We start from the raw sequence: 25,997 nt of genomic DNA on the forward strand, positions 1-25,997 counted from the left end.
GTCGGGCTTGTGTTGTTGGTCGCTCGACAGGATGGGCCCTAATCGTAGTGTTTAGGACGCAGTGGTCGCTGCCGAGGGTATCCTCGGGGTTGACTAAGTGTTGATAGTGAGTGTTGCGTGTAAAGGCCATGTCCGGACATGTCTCCCTAGTCATGGAGTTGCCTATACGAGTTGGGTGGACTGGGTCAGTGGGCAGAGTGAGGCTCAGCGTTGACGCAAGCTCCGCCAACTTCCGTTCCCACTTCTTTTAACGGCAGTAATCCCACATCCGAACGGGAGTGTTGCAATCGCCCACAATCAGGAGGTGGTCCCGACCCGCAACTCTCACCGCGCGGTTAAAGAGGTCCGCGAAGGATACATTCGGCAATTTCGGATTGCAATTTACACTGAGTATGTGTGACGGTGGGTCCTGCTTGCGGAGTGGGAGGAAGGTCATCGTTACATAGGAGTATTCAAGTTGCGTGTCTAAGTCTACCTGGTTGGCTGTATAATTTCTGCGGACGCGTAGACAAGACGAGGGGTCCTGCTGGAACGTCGCTTAATTTGTTAGTGTGGCGCCTTTCCCTGGCTCTTGGAGGGCAACCACGGCTGGCAAATGTACAAAGATTGAAACGAAAAGCCGGAGGTCCTCCCGTTTAGAACGGGAGCGGAGCTCCCGACAGTCCCATTCAGTAATCGTAATCGGGGAAGCCGATTTGGAAAGGGGGGAGCGCCTACACCAAGGTTGTCCCGCCATGCTCTAATGTAGAGTTGGCAGGTGGAAGTAAGGCTGTGCCCGAGCCAGATACCAGGGGCTGAAGCTCAGCACCTAGAAGGGGGCCGCTGTCTTTGTCATTGTCGAGGTCATTGACTCAGCGGGACAATCTGGAGGGCCGACTAGATACATCCTTAAGGGTACCGGTTCTGCGAGAAAGGCGGAGTTAGTCGCGACGTGTTGAGTGATTATAACGAGAATAGACTTCAAGACTCGAGCGATGAGGCGTTCCATCACTGCCCCCAACAGAGTGTTAAATTTGGCGTTAAGACGGGCTTCAATTGAGGCAAAGGAAGGTTGCAGAGCAGGCGCGATATCTTCCACATGGTGTGGGTATGTACTCAAAATCCGCATCTCCCCCCTTCCCCTACCCCTTCCAGAGAGGCATGGGTGACTGCCGTCCTCAACTGCGCCTCGCTTGAGTCCTAAAGGGCTGTAGTGAAATGGGCGAGAGACGGGGCATTGTCATGCGGTGTCCCGGAATAGGGACTCCGACCATGTAGCGGGGCCTCTCTGTGGCTCCCACACTCTCAGCAATTAAAAGTTTTCACCACCACCGCCACCGTCTCACTCTCCGTAGCCTCCGCATCGGGGGTACTAGGGGAAGGGGAAGTTGTTTTAGCCTCTAAGTTTAATTTTGGCAGATAGCATCTCTTTTTGTACCCGGAGAGAAGCTACAAGGTTGTGGAGCACATCATCAGCCACCAAGTGAGGGGGAGGGGAGAGGGGGCGGGAGCAGGAGACCACCCTGCCCGAACCGCTCACCTGTTTGCCATTTTTGACGACGTTGGCCCAGGCACCGGCCGCACCATTCTTGCCTTCGGGATGGGCTTTTCCTGGCCGTCGTGTGGGGGCAGTGGTGGCACGTGTCTGCTTTTAACGTCATTCCCGCTAGTAGGCGTTTGTCGCTTTGAGCCGCTGAAGTCGCCGCAATGTGTTGAAGCATCGCTGCCGACGCTGCCGAGGTGACTTGCTGCCGGCTCGTTACGCTGGATTTCCCGCCCTTTGGGGAGGCTGGCTTGTTGTAAAGATATTTTGTAGTGCAGACCCGCAAGTTCGTGGCATGGCCCCTGCCACAAACCGCACACTTGGGCATACACTTGTGAGGGATCCACACCCCCTCTTGTATATGCGCTTGCTGTCCACACAGGCCACACTTGTCTTTGGTTGGGTTGGGACAAGAGTCCACCCCATGGAAGACAGATCGACATAAGCTGCAGGCCGAACTACTGCGCAAATATGGCTGCACTGAGACAATCTCAGAGTTGTAGTTGACGAACCTAGGCTTCACCGTGCGGGCAAAGGTGAGCCGGGCCTTGTTCTAGATGCCGAACTTGCGGACGTCAAGTATAGTGCAGCTTCTCCACTGCACGCAAGGTTGAAGTGTTGCAGACGTCTCTTTGTTGGCCACCGTAATGACCCCATAGCAGACGTCCTCTTCGTGTTGTTTGAGATGGCCGGCGAGAAGCCCATCTTAAGCCGATTTAATGGAAAAGTCGCCTAGCAGACGGTCTGCGATGCGGAAGTTCCGGGTGCTAGCAAGAATCAAGTTTTGATCCTTGCAAAAAAAAAAAAAAAATTGGAGAACGCTTAAGCTTCGACTTCAAGAGTGGAACGCGACAGCATCTTGCAACGCTGCGAGGGAGTCCACAGAACCTCATCGCCCGTTCGATGCCTTGCTCGTCGGTAAATTGTTTTTTGAGGAAAGGAAATGGCACAGTATCTGTCTCGCATATCTCGGTGTACACGTGTACCGCGCTGTAAGAGAAGGGAGGAAGATGGGAGTGAACGAAGACATCGAATTCACTAGACGCGCCTTTGTTCATTCCAACCAACGAGCTGGCGTGGCGGAGTGTTTAGCGTGCTTGTCTCGCACTCTAGAGGCCCTGGTACGATTCCCCAACTCGACCAGTTTCCTACCGTTTTATTTAATAATGCGTCTGGGATTTTTCGCTCGCGGCCAACGCCACCGACGACACCGGCTTTTCTGCGACACGGGGGCCCTTAAGGCTTTCGCGTTAAAAGGAGGCTCCACTCGGCCGCCTTAGGCGCCCCGAGGAAGGCGCCGAACACGGCATCGAGCTCGCCATATTGAAAAGCGTCCTGGATGGCCAATGATTTCCGGGGATTGATGACAATTAGAAAGTCGTCTAGGTGGAATTTCGGTTTTAGCCTCCACTTGTTAGCGGGCAATAGGGCTGGAGTCCTTCGGCGCGTGCTAGGCGGCAGCTTGGCGGGTAGCAGCTGCGTTGTTGGTGGTTGGCGTAGCGTTCCCCGCTATCTTGGTCTCTCGTCTGGAGCGGCGCCCAAGCAGACGCAGATGATGATGAATTAACATTTATTGGGCCCCGAAATAAATTGATGGAGCACGCAGCCACCAGACGGGGTGGTTCCCTAGTTACGTGACTCAAATGTTACCAGCAGCTCCTGGCCCCTGTCCGTCAGTGCGAGCTGATTCGGTAGGGTGGGGCTGGATAACAAGATCTCCCATCGCTCAAGGGGTTGGAGATTGGGGGTGTTGGCGGCAATGGGAGGAGGGTGGGGGAGGTCTTGAGTTCTGTGCACTCTGCCAAGACGTGCGGCAGGGTGTTCTTTTTTCTTCTGCGAAAAGGACAGAGCACATCGTGTTCCGTAGGGTACATGCGGTTCAGCAGTATGGGATGCGCAAGCGATCCCGCTTGCGCTCGACGCAGGATTATCTGTTGTTGCCTGGTAAGTTTGGGGTACGGTTCTGGCAGTCTGCACCTTTCCTCTCGGTACATCCGGGTAATGTACCGAAAGCTGGTAACCGGGTGCGGTAGCTCTTCCCGCTCTTGCTCGGCCCGGATTGACATTTCTCGGGCATGATAGCCAGCGATATGTGTTGCCTGCTACTTGCGAGTGAGCCGGGACCCATACGAGCTCTATGGCTCTTCCCGGAGGCTTGCCCTTGGATAGAATGGCTTGGGCCGCGGAGGAAATTACACCCCTGCGGAAGCTTCCATAGGCTGTGTTTGAGTCGGTGACCACGGTGTCCACGCTCGGCTGTGGGAGTGCAAGGGCCATGGCCACTTCTTCGGCAACTACGGGGTCTGTTGTCTTCAGGGACGTGCTCACGATCAGCCTGTCCTTTTATGTAACCAACACCGCAGCACGGTTACTGTGTTTTCGGAGCGAGGCGTCCGCGTAGAGGGCCCTAGGGTTCGCTTCCAGCTTCCGGGCTATGATTTGGCCCGCGCGGTGCGCCTCTGGTCGTCCTTGCCCGGCGTCATGCTCCGGGGAAGGGATTTGGTCTGAATGGTCGTCTTCCAGTCTTCCGGAAGTGCCTCCTTGATGGGTACTGGCTCCATCGGTCATCCTATCTTGCGTAGGATGTGTCGTTCGTGTTCCGTGTGACTGAGCCGGATTCTCTGATTAGAGAGGCGGGCTTCAATGAGCTCCTCCACCGTGTTGTGGGCGCCCATGTCTAGCAGTCTTTGCGTCGACGAATGCCCAGTGCTTGTTTTGATGCCTTACGAAGCATCGTGTTTAAGGTGTTCCTAGTCGCCTTCGTCAGCTGGAGATACGGGGCGGGAGTAGGTAACCCGTGACATGACGAACGCACGTACCAGAAGCATGGCACCGTCGTCTTTAAGGCCTCAGTTTCTGTTAGATACCCTTCGAATCATACTAAGTATCTGTTCGGTTGTAGTCTTGATCTTCGCGACGGCGGCATGCGCCTTCCCGTCGCTCTGATGTAGTAGCCCAAGAATCCTAACCTCCTGTGTTGGCTTGATGGCTGTTTCGTCGATGGTGATGACCACGTTTGGCGGCAGATCTTTCTTGGATTTTCTCGGTTGGAACATGAGCAGCTCTGATTTCTGGGGAGCGCAGCTCAGTGCACACGACTTTGCGTACTCGTGCATGGTCGATGCCGCCCGCTGCAATGCTTCCTCCATCCAGGCCGGCCACACCCTAATATCGTCGGCGTAGAACGCGTGATCCACGCCTTCGATTTGCTTGAGTAGATCGGGCAGGGACAGGAAGGCCATATTGAAGACCAGGGGCGACAAAACCGATCCCTGAGGAGTGCCACTATCGCCGAGCTCGACAAGGTCCGACTTCTCCTCCCCAATCCTGATAGCCACCGTTCGGTTTGACAGAAAATCTTTTATGTAGCCGAATGTCTTTCGGCCACACCTGGTCTTGCTCAGACTCTGCAACACGCTCACGTGCGACACGTTGTCAAACGCTCCCTATAGGTCGAGGATCCCTCGAAGCGCATGCCTCGTTGCTGGCTTGAGGACCAGTTCTTGGAGTTAGATCATTACGTCTTGGGTGCTGAGATGTTGCCTGAAGCCGTAAATCGTCTCCGGCTTCTTATCTCCTTTCTTCGAGGTGCTTCTGCAGCCAGCGAAGGCCCATGCGCTCCATCAACTTCCCCACGCAGGACGTGAGGGAGATGGGCCGCATGTTGTCTATCGTGAGGGCATTGCCGAGCTTTGTAATGTAGCGGACCTCGGCGTCTTTCCATTTTTTTGGCAAACGCAAGCTCTCCCAGGCTTCGCTGATGTGCTCTAGGAGGCAACGGGCAGCTTTACCGCTAATGTTACTGAGTAGTTTGTAAGTTATGGCGTCCTTGCCGGGTGCACTTCTCTTGTTACTTTCATCTATCGCTGTCCACAGTTTCGCCATGGTACACGGCCGGTCCAGCTCTTCGTTGTCTTTTCCTTCGTACCTATCGGGCACCGGGTACTGGTCCTTCTCTGTCTTTAGGTACTTCGCCTTCAGATCTTCCAGGAACCTGCGGGCGTCCCCCTTGTACGTGTTCAATACTTGGTGAGGTTGCGATTGGTCGCAGTTTTGCTACTCAGCGGATCGATCACATGCCTCAAGCGACACCAAGTCTTCCACGCCGAGAGCTTGCCCTATTGGCCGTCGCAGGTCTTTAGTCAATTTTCCCTACACAGTGTTGCCGCGTGCTCAGGGATCTCTTTGTTCAAGACTACTATGCGCTTGGACAGCTTTCTGTTGTGTCTCTGACGTTTCCACCACCGCGTTAACGAGTTCCGGGCCGCCTTTATGTGGGTCAATCTGGCGTCCACGTACGGTGTCTGTGGCGTCGTTACGATTTCTTGGCCAAGTAAATTTTTGGAGGGTCTTTTTCTGCTCCCTCGCTCATTCAGTGTAGGTCTGTTGTGTTTTAGCTTGTCCTGATTCTTCCTGTTCTTGTCGTCGGGGGGGGGGGGGGAGGGGGGGAATCCGACTGTGCGGCCTGCGCGTGGCCCCCCCTGCCACCGGATACGGGCCGGTGTAGTTTCGGCTACTAGGCTTTGTTCCGGTGCAACGCACAGCGGTGGGTGGATCTGCCGGAATCCACTCTTGGGGTTGCGAATCCCCAGGAAAGGTGCAGCAGACTTTCCGCGACATTGTGAGCGTGTCGCGCCCACGATGCCCTATGCCTAAGTGGGAGGTGGTGGTGGAAACTTTTATTGCCAATGATGTAAATCGTGGGGGCGAAGCCCCCTACATGGCACTTGGAAGCCTCCTCAATGTGAGGAGGAGGCACCCTCACAACGCGAAGGATAACCCCTGGAGCGCAATCCTACTGTGAGCGCTGGAGATGATCCGGCGCTGGTCTTGAGCGGACGAGCTGGTCAGAAGAGACTCCCAGTAAGACTCCGCCGCGGTTGGTGATGGGGGATGAGGGAAGGTGGGGCATGTGAGGAGGGTGTGTAAGAAGTCTCCTGGTTTGCCGCAAAGTTTGCATGATGACGGGAATTGGTCTGGGTATCGGGCATGCAGCAGTATTGGGTATGGAGCAGTTCGGGTTTGTAGTTGTCGCCAATGTGCAGCCTGTGGTATGGTGAGGGATGGAGCTGGGGGTGCGTATTCCCTTCGTTTGTCTCGGCAGTACGAGAGAATATCACGGAAGGAGAGCAGGCGCTCCGAGGCTCGTAGAGGGGGCTCGACTCCTGCCCGGAATGTGAGACCTCAGGCTAGGGAATGAGCCTCCTCGTTGCCAGGGAGGCCAGCATGTGCTGGCGTCCAGATGAGGGGGAAGAGCTCGGTGCCTCGCGGGGGCATGCGGCTGGGCGATCCAAGCTTAGGTTTTGGGGAAGTCGCCCTTGGCCTGAAAGCACGAAAAGAGATGGAGTAAGTAGCAGCAAACTCCGAGGCCAGTAAGCTCCGAAACGCGTGAAAGCCCGGCGGCTATCTGAGTAACGGTTAGTAGACTGGTGAAATCGCAGGCGAGCATCAAGCCTGGCCCGAGCCCGTGCAGATATACCTTGTGGTAGCACGTGATGTCACTGCGGACATCAACCGAGACTTCAACCATGAAAAAGTGGGTGTATGGATTGAAGTTTCACATATTATGCCAGGGTGATCGGTCTCGATCGCTGCGAAAACCGTGAAAGGATGGCTGCTGCGTGTGCGAGTACTGCAGGAGTAAGAGCCGAAGTACCGAACGAGTGCTGCGAAATATCTGTCTCTTAGTACTGCGGGAGGGTCGGGGTGGCGGAACCTGGCTTGGGGGAGGGGATCCTAGTCGAGCCCCTGTAGGATTTTCCCTGTTTCGGACGGTCGGAGATCGCCGGCAAAACGTTCTCTGTGGTGTGGGAGTACGTTCGACGCCGAGGGCGCACTATTGGCGCACTGAGTGCTCGCCCTTCAAGGAGGCCTGAAAAGGAGCTCAGGATCAAATCAAGCCAAATCTGGTCAAAATCCTGCTGTCCCCAATCCCACCTAATTCCCATAACCCAATCCAACGTCCAATTTCCCATCCATTTATCCCATCCCTTCAGCTACTTCCCAGGGGAGATCAGGGGAGTCTCCCCGGGCCCGCTCCCCCGGTTGTGGGTCGCTAATGTAGCATTTTCCCTTGTATTTTATTTTTCCACCCAAGGGTGGCGAAAATATATTTTGCCTACGGGCCTCATCTTTTATTTTCCAATTGGGTTGAGCCTGTTGTGCTTAAGCGGTGCAGGCGGGGGCATATTATTTTTATTTCCTTTTGGTTGCCCCAACCTACCAAATGTTCTTGTCGTTGGGTGAACTCTCTCATCTTGTCCTAATCCGTTATCCGCGCCATCCCCAGCACAGCCCGATATCGGGAGCCTCGGATTCTGATGCTGATCACGCTGTAGTCAGACCCCATGTCCACCTCTTCGCTTCTCCAGTAGACGTCTAGAGTGCCCGATAACCACGACAGGTCTGGCGTGGTGTCCCTCGCGGCACTGTTGCCTCTTCTGGTGGTTACGTACAGATTGTTCAGGAGGCCCATCTCGTAAACCCTCCATTGCTTTGGCCAATGCTTTTCCTCTCTTGGACTGGAACTTATAGCCCCACGTTGTGTGTTAAAGTCGCCAAGGATCAGGAGTGGCCTGGTCCCCGCCAACCCTTTCGCCTGGCTCAAGATGCGGCCAAATTCGTACTGCCGTTGTGACGGCCGGCAGTACGCGCTTAGTGCATATAAATTGCTCGAGCTGCCAATTTTTCTCGCATGAATTTCGACCAGCGTGTGCTCGCGCCCGCCCTGCGCCATGACATGTTGAGTTGCCACCACGTTGCTGCGATGAGCACTGGCGTTCCGTCCTCCGTGGGGTACGTCTAAGTGGCGTACAACGGGTGTCTTAGTTCCCCGTTTGTTTCCTGTAGAGCAATTACATCGGGCTTGTTTTCTTGCCCGTCAATTTGTAACATTAAATCCGATTCTTAGCTGCCAATCCCGCGGCAGTTCCATTGGGAAGCTATGGTGGTGTCCACCCCGGTCTTCTTCTGCATCATACTTTCCGGACGACTCGAGTCGTTTGCGCCTTCTCGCGATCGCGTTTTTTTTTTTTGTCGGCCTCGCCATTTCCAGGGACGCATAGCGGTTCCTCACCGATATTGTGGCTACTTTTGGCGCTAGGCTCTTGTGCTTCACCGATGGTGTGTGAGGCTGACTCTCGACAGCATCGAGCCGGGTATCCATTTTGCCTAGCCTTTCGTTGATTTGGGAAATTGCGGCCAAAACGGCCGTCAGCTGTCCTTCTTGCGGGATCTGTGTCGTTGCCGTGGTCGCGGTCTCTGCGGTCGCTTCTTCCTATCCGCTCGCGGGGATCTCTTCGGCGTCAATCGCCTCATTATTATTTGATGCACGTTGCGTGGCCCCAGCCTCTCCCGCCGCTTACCCTAGGCGGGGCGAGGGTGGTGGTGGTGGTAACTCTTTTTAATAAACTAAAGGAGAGTTTAGAGGCCAAAAATAGCCCTGTATGTAGGTGGAGTCGTGAGTCCAGGACCCCGCTGGACGAGGCCGCTACTCGCGCCCGTTGGACTAGAGCCCTTTCAGACTCCAGCCCCGAGCAGTTGAACAGGGCTGCCTCCCATGCCTCTCGGGAAGGGGAAGGATTGGGGGGAAGAAAATGATTCTTCTGACAGGCCCAAACCATGTGGAAGGTATCGGATAATTCCCCACAGTGAGGACAGCGCCCATCAAATTTGGGGTCGAAATGTTTCGCTAGCTTCTGCGTCTGCTACTCAACAAAATAGCAGACACAGCAGATTTTCATTGGAGATCGGGTCCGCGGGTGCCGATTTTGGTTCCGCAGTGACGGGAACAGTTGATCAAGTTATGGCGTTCGGGTCATAATCGTGTTGAAAGAGCGTTTCCGCCATCTTGACGAAAGAAGCGGCTCCCTCGCATCCAAACGCCGGCGCAGCCGTTAGGCTTAGCGTCGGCGCCGGAGGCGGGAAGGAAAACCCGCTTTTAAAATTTGGAAAAGGGGGCTCACCTAAATGAAATTGGTGTCCACGGATGCCGATGAACTTGCCGATTCCAAAGGGAACAAAAATTTACGGGGCCTGATGATTTCACTCGTGGCTCCAGTCAAAAAATGACGGAGCCGAAGCTCCACACGTCTAGCACACTGCGGTGTTCGCAAGCTGGTAATATATTCTCGACGACCTTCAACGGAGCACTTTGTGCTGTGTCTCTTCTCTGTGCGGTCTGTCGCGCTGTTGTTATGGATCATTGTGAACAGCAACTCGCCGAACAACTAGTATTGTAGATGAAAAGCCGATCTCTGTGCTCAGTGAAGGCTGTACTCCAATTTTGTGCGAAGCAGGCTGGGTGATGTTTCCAAGCATAATTGCGCGCAAGCACTGTTACTCTTTTTGCGGCCCGCAAAATAGTTGTCTGCTAGCCTGTATGCGACTGAACGGGAGCGTTGCCTAGACAACGCGCATCTCATGGTATAATGCTACCATAATTTTCGTTTGTAATATACCTCTTTGTTTCGTACTCCTTCCCTTTAGTGTAGAGTAGCACGACAGGGACGCATCCTCGGGCCTATGGATATCTCTTCTCGGTGTTATAATTTTCTCATCTCTGTCTCATTATCTCACAATCTGTGGGCCTGTAGTCTACAAGACGCGTTCTGGGAACAAACATCCTTTGAAGATATTTTTTTTCTGAGATCGTACCTGTGTTGGTTGGATGATTGTTTCCTGTAGTCTGCATGTGAAAATTAGAGGTAAGTAAAAAATCATATCGTTCTTGCTCACAGGATTTGGTCGCGGTGCACTCAGGTACGCACAAAGCCTAATAAAGTGGCAGTTTGTGTTTGCGCGTAGCACAACACACGACATACAAAATAGCCTAAAAGCACATAAGGACGGGAAACAACGCACACGGACACACATATTATAGCGCTGTTGTGTGTTCTTTCTCGCCCTAGTGTATTGCGCAGTTTTATACGCCACAGAGCCCTTTCAGTAGTTAACCCAGACGCACAGATCTGTATTGTACAGACGAGAGCTCGGCAAATCTTTCCCTTCGGCACCTCGTAATTCCACTGTCTCCGCCTGTATCGGTGCCGTGGGCAGCGGCTTTGAGGCGGCCACTATCTCTTTTCGCTAGGGTCTTGCACTCCTTAATTCCTTCGGTCGTGTGTTGCGCAATGCGTGTTAAACAAAAACTACTAGTTTAGTCATACGGAGCACAAAAGAATCGTAGCAAGTGCGAATATATGCACAGATTTACAGCATTTCTACTTTTCCATCCCTTGAGGTGCAAAAACAGGGACAAAGGGTGTAATGCGGAAGCCCTTTACAGAAGCGGAGTGGTAGGCCAGAGATGGAACCTAGCAGGAGGTGGGAGAGAGTGAAGCATTAGAGTGAGAACTCGAGCTATGCAGTGAAAGGTGATGAGAGAACCACCGCTGCTGCAGGGCAAGAGAAAATGAAGATCATCAGAAGGGGTCCTTGCCCAGCATTGGACGTAGGTACAGTTTGTAGTGACGGTGACCTGCGGTGAACAAACCAGACAAATACGGGCGCTTCAGATCGAGCTTCTTTGAACCATGCCTGGATGACATTGGTACATAAGGGACACTCTTGCGAAGACCTACTCTCCGGCAGGCATGGCTTTCATACCTCGGTCCCGCGTAACCTAAAATATAGTTATGATGAACATGACTGTAAGCGCATTCGCCTGAGTCAGAATACTGCGACGCGGATGAGGCAATAACTGCGGCCTTTAGTCAAGAGAACGTCCCAATTCAGATATGATTAAACAAACAAATATAGATTTCCGCGTGCTACTAAGCGAAGGGGTGATAGCGTTAGATTTGCCGAATTCCCACGTCCCGAATGTGCTGCCATCATCAAGCTCGCCTGCATCACATGGCTATAGACGGCTCACACTAATTGGCGCCTAGTCTACAATTTACATGGTATTACTGGACAATGGAGACGTAATGCACCGTTGGTAGTTTTTTTTTGGCTACCCACCTCCCAGTCAATATTAATTTTAAAGTACGCGCCCGACATAAGACCGCAGCCTATGGCCAGGAGCTGTATGCGGGTCTTTTAGGGTACGTCATGGGACGCCCGATCCGATGAAAACGTCAGGACTGTTTGCTACAGAAAAAAAATCAGCGTACATCAATATATGCACAGCATGAAACACATTCCCAATCGAGCATTGTTTAAGGCTTGCCTCCCTCATGGGAGAAGAAGAAGAAGAAGGAGTAGGCCAAGGCTGTTCGGTCGCTCACCGCTTTGCATGTAAGTTCATTTGTGTTTTTATCTGCACCTCAGGCAAGACACGACTGTGCGCCGCAAGGCAGTTCTCTTGATGGGGATGCTTTGCTGCTCGCAGCTTCCTCGATTTTGCGAGGCCCCGGCGTGTCCCTGTGCGGCTACCCCTAGCTTGCACACGGAAAACTTCATGTGGGCTAGCTGATCCAACGCCACCACCACGAACTCGTGCTTTCTTTCGGTGGCCAAAGGGAACATCATACGGGAGGTCGTGAGGTCGCACAAAACAGGCGTGTCAAGACTCAAGAAATTCGGTGGACACTTTACTTCGTTTCACGGTACCTTCTCGAGGACCGCCTTCTAGACTGCCGTATGTCGCAATTGTGATAATTGGATGGAAGCAGGCGTAACACTGGGCCCCATACGGTGGCGAAAGGTTGGAGCTTATAATATTTGTTCAACGTGCGTTTGGAAGGTTGAACTTCATTGCTCCAGGAGAGTAAAAGCAAGACCCTTTTCTCCAGATCGAATATAGCAAGACTGGTGTAGGTGTTTTTTGATAGTACCTGTCCTGTACTCTTTGGAGGAACTTTGATTAGATGATGACCAAAGGGAAGGTTGTGCTCATTGAGTAACAAAAACATAGTAGACGGTTTAGCCCGAAAAAGCGTGAGGCATCGTGCAGTAGCATCGTGCAGTAGAAGTGAACGTAAGGCCTTTACGTGCTTTGAATGCGAAAGCGTCCCTTGTCCTCAGTGTTTTACACTGAAGGCATTAAGCATAAGAAGCATTTGGCCTAAAGCCCTTCATTAGAAAGGCCCTTGAGCTAAATGTATTTGACCTTTTGTTCTTTACCCCGAAAGCATTTGTCCTAAAAGCTTTCGCCTAGGTGAAGATCACCTGGCAGGTTGCGCACAATATGGTGTACACGTGGGCCGGCTGCCTCAATGCAGGCTTCAGGGACGCACTATCGCGCGTAGAAAGACTTGCAGCACGCATCAGGTGGTACGAGCTTATGTCTCCTAGCAACGCGACTCGGGCGCTGCTGCAGAGTCCTGTATAAAGCTGCGGAGCAGCGTGCCCGCGTGCCTGGCACAGCGTATTCATTTTCTATCAAATCAAACCAGGCGATGACGCCCGCCATAGCGTTTCAGGCCATACTGACAGCGAATGTACATCGCGAATTGCGCCTGCTAGTGCTACCGCTAACGGGATCAATTGTTGTGGAGTACTGTGGAGTACTGCACCGAGTAGTGCCATCATCCCAGCGTTATTTGACCAATATGGTCTCCAGGAAGAACTTTTTATTGTGAACATGCCTAAAGTAGCATTAACCGCCTACTAATTCCAACCAGGTATTAAAAGGACCCTTCCCACAAGTTTGCGGAGAGCTAACAGCGTTACCGAAGGCTCAATATAATTTCAGTTGAGCGATCCAAAGTTTTAAGAAATTGCCACGTCCTACGTCGTTAAATGCACAAATTTTCAACAGTATAATTAACGTTGACTGTTCTCCCTCCCCTGAGATTATTAAGACTTAGCCTCAAACTGTTCCCTGGAATTTGCGAGTCTTAAAGTAGGCGACAAATTCCGCCCCTAGAAGTAGTAAACAAACGAAAACGATACGGGGAAATCGGTTTATTTGAAGCCATACACTGTTCCTAAATTTTTCAGTATCTGGCAGGGCGGAGAAACAACAGCGGGTAGGAAGACCGGCCACTGAGTGCTTCTTTCGTGATGAAATAAAGTCACTGCTACGGCAGGACCTTGCGCTGTGTTCGAATAAATCTGCAGCCATAAAAGATGTCGCATGCTCACTGCTGGCAACTATCTCAAACTCTGCGTCGGAGTCTTATTTTTCTATGCTGACTTAAGCCTCTATGCTCAGGCCTGCTGCTTCAGTTCTCATCCCATGCGTCCATTTGATGCCTTGCCTTTCTTCCATGACCTTGGCCAATATGCAAAGATGCGCAAGCAACAAAAGGTGACTTGTTCACGATGCATATTCTTAAAGCTGCTTCCTAAATGTCCAAGTAGTTGAAAGGCGAATAAACCCCTCATGTGGAATTTTTAGCGGTCCTGGCGAGGCAGCTCGAGTTGATGCTTGGCACAAATGATTTGTTACGTGTCGAGAACGCCCTTGAGGGCAAGGACGTAGGCACTGCTGTTGGAACAGAGGTATGTCATACACTGCTGTTGCTCAAAATACTTTCTCAGCAGAACCATTACTACTAGGAGGAGTGCATGCATGTCTCGCAGCGCGACTTCAAAGGTGCTCCGCACACACAGCCGTGACACTTCAGAGTGCCGACCTACGCCACCGATTCGAAGTGCGTGACAGCGAGATTGTGCGAGTTTAGCAGCTACAGCTTCAGAGACGCGTGGATGAAAGCAAGATCTCGTGGCCAAGAACAGCAGCTGAGCTTTCACCGCAATACTGTGCGCCAAGTTGACTGATCCGGCGTCTTCATATCAAAAATATCGCAGAAAAAAACGCATATGAGTTCGCTATCAGAAAGTTAACGCCTATCAGGGGTCATGTCCTCCTATGCTGTCCTCGCCACGTCGTACTATGTTCCTGTGTTCTGGCCCATACCTCTTGTTTTGTAAGGAGGCCGACATAACATAAACTGCCGCACTTCATTCTCCGATGTCGTCTATTTACCATGCAGCCGACGCGGTTCATGCGGTTCAGCTCAAGATGAGAACGCTCGTGGTGCGTTCTCGACACAGCACCTGTACGCCGCTATTGCCGCCTTAGGATGAGTCGGGGTGGTAGGCGTGAAGAAATGGGAGGACATAGTCTAGTACTCGAGCTCAGCGCCGCTTATGCTTTCCTGTTCAGCTGCTGATCACTCTCTGGTACCCTGCCTCCGTTTTACTCTCTATACGTCTTTTAGAAAGGGCGACCGATGAACGTTTTCTTGCTCTCTCTACTGCTTTTGTTATTTTCCATGAAAATTCTCCTCTTGTCCGGCAACAAGAAATTGTAATCTGCCACAGTGGTTCTTAGCTCGAAAAGGGTTTTCTCTTAAATTATTTTTTTTATGATGTGCATGCACGTAAACATCCTCAGCTGGTCGAAATTACTCCGGAGCCCTGCACGACGGCACCTCTCTATCCTTTTTTCATCACTACCACCCTTCTTTCATTCTTCCCCGACGCGGTTTACATCTCCACCTAGAGTTGAGGCAGTCCATGCGCCTTTTGCCTTCATAAAAATGCATAATATGGAGCCAAATACAATCATCGCGATTTCCTGCAGGTGCCGACTTCTACTCAGAATCGGTTAGCCAATCAGCTCAGCGCAACGAGTTTGGTGCCTACTTTATTACGTGAGCCTTCTTCTATACATCATAGCTGGCCACCGGTGTATTTTCATAGCCACATAGTTGCCGTAAGCCTTTGTTCGTAGACAAGCAGGACAGCTATTGGACCATACCTCAGCCTGTATCTCCCTTACACTTAGCGAAACTGCCGACGTTTACAATATAAGGCGTGATAACCATAATGCATTTTGAACAGATTGTTGTGTGGCAGTGAGCGGACGAATGGAATGCGATGAACGATGGCAAAGGGACGATTTAGTGACCACTGGCCTAGTGCAAGCGTTCCGTCCCGCTACGTGCCTCCCCTCCCCAAGCGTTACGTCCCTCCCCTCGGGACACAACTCCGCTTTGCATCAGTCTCCCCTCGGGACCGATCCGGGAGTCCAAGGAGATCCGCGTCTTTGGTCTCTTCATACACCACCAACGCAGAGTCGACACCACCCTAGCCAAACTTCGCACGGTGGGAGACCAGGTGGGCCGCATGGTCCGCCGGGTCTCCAACAAGCGGGGCGGATTACGAAGCAAGGATGCACTGCGGCTTGCCCATGCTTTCGTAACGAGTAGAATCCTCTACTCAACCCCCTACTTGCACCTGCGCAAACATGATGATGACCAACTGGAGGTCATCCACCGGAAAGTCATCAAGCGGGCTCTCGACCTCCCGGTCACCACGTCCAACCAGCGACTTCTGGCCTTGGGCGTGGTGAACACTTTTCGGGAGCTTCGAGAGGCCCACTTAGTCAACCAATACACGCGTCTTGCACAGACCACGTCCGGTCGCCGCCTCTTGGACCGGCTACACATCAAACATGACTACCATATTGAGGAAAGGGAGAGAGTGCCAGCACCCTGGAGACGCGCCCTCCGGGTCCGACCCCTTCCCCGCAACATGTCCATAGAAGATCATAGCGGTCGTCGCCAGGCGCGCGCGGAAGCGTTGGCGCGATACTATGGTAACCAACAACATGTGTATTACGTGGACGTTGCCGGCCCACACCACGGGGTGTGGTACACGGCCGCGGTCGTACACAACACAAACACAGTCAACGGGCTCACTTTCAAAGCCTACAGCGCAACACACGCGGAGGAGATTGCCATTGCTCTTGCTCTCACTACTCCCAAGTCGAAACACATCATCACCGACTCGCGAGGGGCCTGTCGGAACTACGAGTTGGGCTGGGCTCCCCCGCTTGCCTGGCGCATACTGGAATATAGCTGTCGATCTGAAGATCCAACTCCGCGCAACCTGATTTGGGCCCCCGGTCACCAGGGACTCCAGGGAAACGAACAGGCCGATCAGGCCGCCCGCGCACTCTCTCCCCGGACTATCTCCCTGTCCTTGGAAGGGTACTCCCAATCAGACAATCTGGTCATTACATTCAAACAAATCACCGATTACTACAAGGAGGAGCACCGGCGCTACCCGGCCCCTTGTAAGGGTCTGGATCGCGCTGACGAGCGCCTCCTCATCAAAATTCTTACTAACACTGTACTGTGCCCGGCGGTGCTTATACATTTCAATACATCCTTTGATGGCGCGTGCCAGTTCTGTGGGGAGGTGGCTGACACCTTCCACATGGTTTGGGCGTGTCAGTCAAACCCATCTATCCCCCCCAACCCCAACCCCACCAGAGAGGACTGGGAGGCGGCCCTGCTCGGCTGTCAGGACCTAAAGACCCAAAAGGCCTTGGTTCACCGGACGCGGGCGGCGTTGCTTGCCAATGGGGCCCCGGAATAGGGGCTCCACCTAGTATTGTTAGGGGAAAGGGCCAATAGGGCCTACCCCAATCACCTCGCTGTAAATATTTATTGCATTATAAATGTTTTTCACCACCACCACCACCGAGCGATCGTCCCGCTCATTTATAAAGAGACACAGGAAATGGTGATGGGCTTGGGAGGATGGCGTAACACTAATGACCAAGTGGTGAAGTGCTGGCCGCCACGTTGAAAGAAACGTCCTGGTCCGCTAAGCTTTCGGGCCGCACGTCGTGAGAACCCAGTGGCCTAGGTTCCTGGACGCGCCAAACAGCATGGACAGCGGGAAGGTGTCTTCACATGTGAACGGCATGTCGGGTCGTTGCGGTTAGTAGGTCTGATCATTGCGTCGGTTCCAGCTCATCATGTCGGGTGGTCGGTGAGGGGCATCAAAGGCGTCGTCTGCTCGGGTCTGGCAGGCTGGGGCAAAGCCGGATGACGCAGACGAGGAACCCGCAGCCGACGGAAGAATGCAGACACAGGGCTCCAAATCGGATGAGCAGGACGATGAGAGTTCGGTGGTACACCGCTAGGTCCACCAAAAGTTACGTGGCAGCCAGCCGAAGACTGGGACGCATTGAACGCTTCATAGATGATTTAATGGCCTGCGGCCTAGCGCGAGTGCTCCGTCCCGTGCCACTGCTAGCTTCGTCGTCGTGACATTATTTCATATTTCTGAACTCACTAAAAATTTGTCGAAATAGGCTGTCAAATTTTTGCTTGACATTGAAATATATTTTAAAATTTGCGGAATCTTACATAAAGCATGCTTCGAGCACGTTTCAAGTACACGGAAAAATATATACGTGGTTTTACGATGTTCGCAATGCATTTAGTGTTTTTCCGTAAATATAAAACTGACTAATTCAAAGTGTACTTCAATTCTAATATATCGGCACTTCGCGTAAAGATACTGTAAACATATCCATAAATATATACAATAATTTTGTGCTCAAAATCACGTTTCGCGGAATTGCATTTGAGTGATGGTAATATTTTGAAAGTGTATTTTCGTAAATGTAAAATTAATTCGGGCGAAGTGTACTTCAATTCTAACAAATGGGCGGTCCTCCTTAACAAATTTAAGCACACTTCAAGTTACGGCGCAACAATATAGCGCTGAAAATCGCGTTTCAGGAAATAGTCAAAACGCTTCCTTTTCTGTCGTCCTGTTGTTTACCATAACTTCTAGCAGGGAGAAAACCACCACTTAATTACATTAAATGGGGACAACGTGACGGCATTAGACCAGCAGTTGCGTGTATGGCACCGCCGGGGCCGAGCCTACCAGCAAAAAAGACCCCGACTCGGAGGGCTCGCCGGTTCTCCTAGACGCTGTTGTATGTGTCAGTTGGCAGTTCGACTTCTTACCGATGCGTGACTCCAGTTTCTACTACATATTCGCTTCAGATCGCCCGCAGATTTGAAAGCGCCCAGTTACGTACTTGTGCCTCAATTTCGGCGCCCGCAATATTTGCGCCAAAAGCGCACTTAGTAAGCTGTGTCGTCTCTAGGGCGGTATGAGGAAAGCCTAGTACTACACGCGCCAGAATAATGTAGTATGCTGAGGTAGCTTTCAGCCACCACTCGGCCCTGTTAAATGACGTCACATGACCTTGTGTCAGCATCACCTAATTATGACAACACCGCATTTTCTTAGGGATGTGGCTCCGAATGCCTAATGCATTAAAAGGGTGATTGACGGAAAAGTCATATCGGCGGCACAGTGATTCGTTTCGGCGTCGAACAAGGTGAATTGGTCTCTTGCGTTTTAGCGAACTTCTGGGCCCATTTCAAGCAGAAGTGCAGTGTATATGTTTTCATGTGTCAAGAATATACAAAGCGCGCAATATTTGTATTTTTGAGAAACCTGTAAGAATGTGAGTAGTTTTTCTTGAAGCGTACTTAGAAAGCATTAATTTTGATATTAAAGTATAGGGACAAAGTCAAAATGAATATAAAAATAATGCAATCATTCGAAAGGCTTTTTTAGAAACACCATTTTTCCATACATTTTACGTAGACTCGAGCGTGAAAAATTGGGCCAGCCTTTTTGAGAACGAAATCGATGCGACGGTACAATTGAAACAGGTGTGATTCTCTATCATACTTCTACTCGTCTAGCTTCAGAAGATGTCCTGTTAACCGGTGATCACAATGAAATTAGCATAATGTAGCTCTATCTAAAGAACTGTCGAAAAGGTACCAGTCAGCGTAAGCAATTTTTGCTCGGATGCTAAAAAAATTTAGTGCATCCATGCGCCTCCCAAAACGCGGCAAAAAACTGCCAACAACCTTTCAGATGTTGCAGGAGTGAAAGGAGCTAAAAAATAGACGTTTTAGCGTAGAAGCCTCTAGGTTGCTTGTGTTCCTAATGGAATAAAGTTTCTAATTCATTTTCTGGCAATTGACCGCGGCGGTGGCTCAGTGGCTTTGGCGTTCGGCTGCTACCCTTGTAAGAAGCGGGTTTCAACTTCAATGGAGGCGAAATTCTAGAGGCCCGTTAACTGTGCGATATCAGTGCACGTTAACGAACACCAGGTGGTCGAGATTTCCGGAGCCCTCCACTACAGCGCCCCTCATAGCCTGAGTCACCTTGGGAAGTTCAACCCCCTAACACCTAATTCATAAAATTTCCGGGAGTCAATTTATGCCTCATGAGTGCCTCATCTATATTGGTGAAACAGTGTAAACTCCTGATCTAAGCTGTCTTGAGCACTTTAAGTGAGTCACATGCGATTATTGCTCATGCAACGATGGTATTACAAGCAACATTTTAGAAATTGTGCTCTCGCTAAATGGCAGCATGTTACGACTTCAGTGTGCTTGTTCATAAGTCCCTGAGTAACGCAATAAGAGCTTGGTTCAGAACGCTTCATCACTAAGCGATGACAAGATATCAACATGAAGGCATGTTTCTGACGTCACAAGCGCTCTTTGGTGTGCAGATATTTCCTGAACTAAGATAGCATTAAAAAAAGATTTAACTTTTCTTGCCTAAAATCCAGCGCCATTCTGCTGCCTCACTTGGCAGAAACCATCACAGCAGAAGTGAAAAAAACTCATCCCAAACTTTGACTTTCATCCTCAAACCTTGGCATTGCCGCGTGCTTGCTCTTTAATGCCCTGATCTGTAAAAGGAGTTGTCTTTGGTGGGTAGAGACATGGAAAGTTAACAGCGCAAGAAAGAACCGTAGGGCTGCCGTTTGGTTAATAATAGCGAACAATTGCTTCCTAAGTGACATGTTGTATACAAGAAAACTAGGACTGCATTGTTTCGCATCTAATATCCTGAAGAAATTAAGGGCTGGCAATGCAATTGAAGCTCTCCCCATGACTACAGCGCAACGAACGGGACACGAAGGAGGACACAGGCAGAGACAAAACACAGCGCTGGGTTGCGTCTCTGTCTGGGTCCTTCTTCTTGTCCCGTAAGTTGCGCTGTAGTCATGGAATATCGGAACCAACTCGCCCAGCAAATTACTTTGTCAATTGAAGCACGAATGGCAAAAATAGAATCTTGGTCGGAGAAAATCTCCACGCTATTGCAGCTTCACTTCAATTCGAAAGCCGAAAAACTGTTACTGTTTTAGTCGACATCACCTGTATTTTCTCTCCAAGAGTTCAAATGTTCGCGCTTGTGTGTTAAAATTCCAGTTCAATTGCTTGCTTTCAGATCATGATATTAGTGGCAGTGTCAAATAAAACGCGAACAGGTTTACAGTAACGTGAAAGCACGACGACAGAATTATCAAGAACAATGAATGCAAGGAGGAAAAACAAACACTTCCACGCATCGGTATTCGCGAAGTTGAAGGAAAAATTTATTTGCGCTCAACAGAAATATTTTTTTGGCGCTGTTGGAATTGGCTTGTTTGTGTTTCATTGGAAGCTGCGAGTGTTCGGGAAAAAAGGTTTGCAACTGCAATGCTGCAGAGAAAGCCGTTGACTCATCAGAGAAAATACTTAAAATAGTTATAAGCACGAACTGGGTAATAGGAGCTACGGAATGAAAAAATAAAGTAACCGCACAGGACAATACTAAACCGAAAAAAAAAGCAGTACCATGGCCACAGCGCTTTCCAAGATTACAGAGGAGTGAGAGAAGCTGGTATTTAGCAATAGCCTGGCATCAGTGCACGGCTGAAAAGAAACGCTGCGCTTGAATAAAACCATTGCGCTTTTTTTACCGCTTATCTAATCGCGATGACAACGACCAAAACGCAGATTGCTTTCTTCAAATAAAATATTCCTATATGGCTCGATTTGAGCCCCCTCGCTAAGCAATTAAATACGTAGGAATTGCAAAATGCACTCAGCCTAAGCATTAAAACATGGCAGACAGTCAGCGGAGCATTATAACTGCTTAGTTTACAGAAAATTGAGCTTTTAGATTGTATTTTATAATTGAACACAGTGTTTTGTCCCTGTGTTGAGAATACGCTGATGAATTTAGAAATTTGCTATTTTCGACGCAAATCCCTTCATCCGGCAGTTTCGAGGTTATCTTAGGTAAAAAAAAAGTTCTTCTGGTAATGCATGCCACAAATTTGTCTGCATGGAGAAGACTGAATGACTTATAAAGAAAGCGCGCCTATGAGTGCCAAAATGTTCCTTCACAATAGCGCTTTGCTCAAACTTCAACGCGCAACTTTTTTTTCTTTATAGCTGGACAAATGGATCCTGCGTCTCTTATCAGCGGTGAGTGCTTTTGTCATCTAGTTTGCGGTTAATTTTTGTGCATTCTAAGAAAGGCGCTTGGAAAAGCTCATCAAAGAGCAAAACACAGAACAGCGGAGCATAGGCGCTCTATGCTGTGCTCTTTGTCTGGCCTTGTGTTGCCGCACTGAAGCAACCTGTTTAAATTTAGTGAGCATCCGGCCTGTAACACATCGCTTTGTGTAACCTCATGATTTTGCAACGGTAATTGTGCTTTATCACGTCTCTTGTTGAAAATATTGTCTGAATTGAAGAGAAATACCATTTTAGCCACAGCTAAGAAGTTGTAATGTTTTTCTTGCAGAAGATAACTCAAAATCATTCTTGGCCCTTACTTATAGAACATAAAAGTCACCTCCTTAGGTTCCTGTATGGCTGTGCCAAATACTGACATCTCTCCTCAGGCAATGCCCTTCGAAGAGATAACAAAAAATGTCAAACAGAACTCATCTAGTATAATCTGTGATACGCGATTGCTTATTACAAACTCACGAGCACGAACGGAATTTATATCACTACCGAACGAGACTAGAGCCTGTTTTCTTCACTGTTATTCTATTCGTCCTGAAATTATCCGCCCCTTTCCTGCCATTGACCTGCCGCGCCATCTCCAATAGTCTTTGTTTGCGTGCCGGGATCGCATGCAAGGCCATATTTTTGTGAGCGCATATTATGGGCATAGAAAGGGATAGCTCTCCTCAAGCGCGTTAAAATTTGTTTCATGCAGTACCGTACGCAAATAGTGCATTAGTATAGCGCAAGTATGAAAATAGAATAAACACACCTTCATCGAAGAGACCCTCACTAAAAAAACACTACATAATTTGCCAGCACCATTAAGAACATAAAAAAAAAAATATCAGGCGCAAGCCCCAAACCTGTGATCAGTAAGGAGAGGTAGATATCCCGCGAAACGAATCTGGCGTAGACTAGACCACGCTTAACAGCATGAATAATATTGTGCTTCGTGAGTGTTCCATCAGTGGTTCTTCGTGATAGAAATACGTGGACGTATACTGGCGCATCCTCAGGCGCAGCGGCTCGATTGCGTTCCCAGTGTTCTTTTCATCGAAAATTTCGTTCCCGTTTTACCCGGAGCGTCTCCAGCAAAACACCCCGTCTAGCCTGGATATAAAGCTCCTTCTGCAACTGATGTGTCTTGTCATCCCCTTTGGTTTCGTTCATAGAGTTTCTGAATATGACTAGAGCGAAAGCTGGCTGTGCTATACTTCATTCGCCGTGGAGATGCGGAGGAATGCCGGGAAGACAAAGTCTCTTACTTGGCATGACTGCTGTTGGCCATATAGCGTGGTTTCAGCGGTAAAAATATGATTGTTACAGAGGCAAACCTCGCAGAAATGCTGTGAAAGTTTCTATTTCAGCCTAACACCCAACTCTCATTTGCATTAAATGTATTGAATAAGTAAAAAAAAATGCGAGGACAATTTGGCAACTAAAATGTTGAGAGGTCAAAGCCAAGGACACTATGCCGGGACGACTTCAGGTGGATTGTGCGCCACACAGTTCCCGGGGCTGTACTGATACCTAAATTATACATCTTTCTGGTATCTGAAGTTTTAATTAGGCTTAATTCCACATTTTTCCATCTAATTTGACACAAATCCGGCGTTTTTCCAAACATTCTGTGGGAATTTTAACTATGCCGTGATGCCCTCCGGTGCATGTAACGTCACACCGTTCCTGCAGCTATATCGACGTCCTCGCTATTTCGACGCAATTTTGACATTTTGGATTTCAATTAATTAACTGATTATTCAACACTTATCAAACGTGGCTTTTTGATTCGTTATTTCCTACTCTATCTTAAGAAACCATTGGTTTTCTTCAGTTCCCGAGTTAACACGAGTGAAACGCTGCCGAAGGTGTAACACCCACTGCTAACGGACGACACTATGAGCCAAAGGGCTTTGGCCTGAAACACTGCCAATTTCGAGGTGCAATCCACGCTTTCCGCCTATCAGTAGCCAAGGCAAACACGAAACCTTGTCTCCCCGTCATTCCTGGGGTTGATGAAGTGCTCTTTAATAAATTCGCACAGACGGTAACGCCAGCTACTCCTCTAGGTAATATTTAGAACATATGGTTTTATTTTCCACACGGCGGCTAATACTAGGCACGCGCTAACGCATCTGCTAGTCACGCGGAGCACCCATTGGCATGCCACCCGAGGAGAGCGAGCGCTGCCACTCGGGAGCCCCGCCTTTCCCACTCGCCGCCATTCGCCCTCCCCTTCTCTTTCCCTTATTCTGTTCCCCTCCTCCTTATTTCCTGCTTCGTCCAACCATCTGCGCTGTGTGCCTGCGCTCGACGAAGGTGCAAACAGCCGCTTAGAGCTGCGGGGATTCAAAGGAATGAAGACGCAAAGTATGACGGTGTAATAATGCAGGGCGCGGTAAGCATGGCACTAGTGTATAAGTACCGAAAAAAATAGCAGGGTACACCTAAGCTCCGCTTGAAGGCTATGATGATGATGATGATGATGATGATCATCATCATCATCATCCTGACTACGCCCACTGCAGAGCAAAGGCCTCTCCCATGCCTCTCCAATTAACCCTGTCCTTCGCCAGCCGCGGCCACCATATTCGCGCAAATTTCTTAATCTCATCTCATAATTAGTTAATTCCCATATATGCAGAAGGTCCTTTTCTTCTTCACATCCATAGATGCCTGGGAGACCCCGTACCCATCCTTGCCCAGCGGTGTAGCGGGTAAGCGACGAGCGACCCGCTCTGCGATGGCAGGTGCTACCAGGGGTGAACCTCGTGTGGCCCAGGCCCATGTCACTCTACCCGAGCGAGCAGACATTAATTTAGCTGCCACCTGTAGCAGTGGGCAGCGTCCCCTCTCTCTGTTGGTCTGGTTGTGATGACACCGCACTGTCACGTGACTTAGGTTGCCCAACTGCCTCCTAGGTTATTCTCTGGGCAGCACCTGCCTGAGCCAAGCTCGTGAATTTTTGCTTTCATCAGAGACATCGATAACGCCGGCAACGTATTTTCTTAAGAAAGGGGCCTTTAATGCTACCGCTTTACAATTTCACCGTTGAGTTTTGTTTACAGTGTATTTTAGGAAGACGGGTTGACGCACCATAGCGACTTCGAAATCTGCATGGGAGAGAACGCACAAAGAAGCTGCCAGCAGACCTGGATAAAAGCTCAAACAGACGAGGACGACGAATTGTAAATGCGGACATGAGCGTTGTCTCAAAGCTATGTGCCATGTCACTAAGGCAACAACAACCACAAAAACTAGAGCGTTGCGCTCGCAACAGATACGAAACGTGGGACAACATGAAAAAATTATGAAAAAACCGGGCATGGATCATGTGATTCACAGGTTCAAATTAAGAATCACAAGTCCAACAGAATAGATCGGCTACATAATCCTTACCGCAAGATACGCACGCTAGTTTTTTGGCAATGATACTGACGCATCGCTAAGGCAGCTATGGACCCTGATAGCTATGAAATAAAGTTTTGTGAATACCTCGTGCACTGGTTGTTTTCCTAGTCAAGCACCCGCTTGTTACGAAATGGCGGGCAACAATTAAATTTTATAGAAAACTGTGGAAACGGCCAGACTGACCGACATAGTAACCACCATAAGATTTAGTTACGTTAGTTATCCATGAATCTTGTTGTTGATAAAAGAGCTTGCACAAATTGCATGAGCGCAAGAGTGGCCTGCTGCTTCTCCTAGTTGACCGTCAATCCCTGAATTCCCAGTGACCCAGCCGAGGAAAATGATGGAAGGCTGCAATGAAGCCACCTAAAGATGCTCAACTCAGAGTCGTTTTGGAGTTAGAAGGGCAGCCAGAGTAGGGTCTTCTTTGCTGCCTTTGGCATAGCTGTTTCGTATATCGTTTCTGCCGAAAATGCGAGCTGCATATGCTATAGGTTGAGTCGTCCTCGCGCGCAAAACTTCAGACAAAGCGTTGCTGTGCGTACAGCTGTGTCACGTCTCTGTCAGATAACATATGAAGTCACAACACTTAGAAGCGGAGATGCCGCAGGTGGCAACAGCTGCTGCGCCTCGCAAACATATGGCAAGTATTGGGGCTGTGCGACAGCTAGCACTCCACTTTTTTTTCATACTTAATGGTCGCTAACGAACAACTCCCTGCCAAGAGGTGCTAACAGATGAAAGTTGCTCTCGAAAGAATGCGTGACATGAGAAGGCCTCAAAAGCTAGACCAAAGAGCAAGAAGCTGCCGCAGCACCCTCCAATAAGATAACGACTCTTGAACAACGCTCTGGCGCACCGGGTTAGATGACAAGTGGGTTTAGACGGCAGATGCGAGGCAATGCGTTCAGTTACTATGGGTAAACTATACAGACGTAATAAATTGCTATACATCTATCATAATGTGAAGGAGAGGTTAGGGGAGCTTATCTTTTTTTTTATTTCTTTATACGTTTTATCTGCACTTCAGC

At 50.0% G+C, this 25,997-nt stretch overlaps 1 pseudogene; it reads right to left on the bottom strand.

Annotated features, from left to right (window-relative positions):
* Positions 1-3,148: 3,148 nt before the first annotated feature.
* LOC149333637 (uncharacterized) lies at positions 3,149-8,687 on the bottom strand (annotated as a pseudogene).
* Positions 8,688-25,997: the final 17,310 nt, after the last annotated feature.

Source organism: Amblyomma mixtum, chromosome 8, assembly GCF_055824585.1.
Source record: "Amblyomma mixtum isolate Tamu chromosome 8, ASM5582458v1, whole genome shotgun sequence".
Taxonomy (NCBI): domain Eukaryota; kingdom Metazoa; phylum Arthropoda; class Arachnida; order Ixodida; family Ixodidae; genus Amblyomma; species Amblyomma mixtum.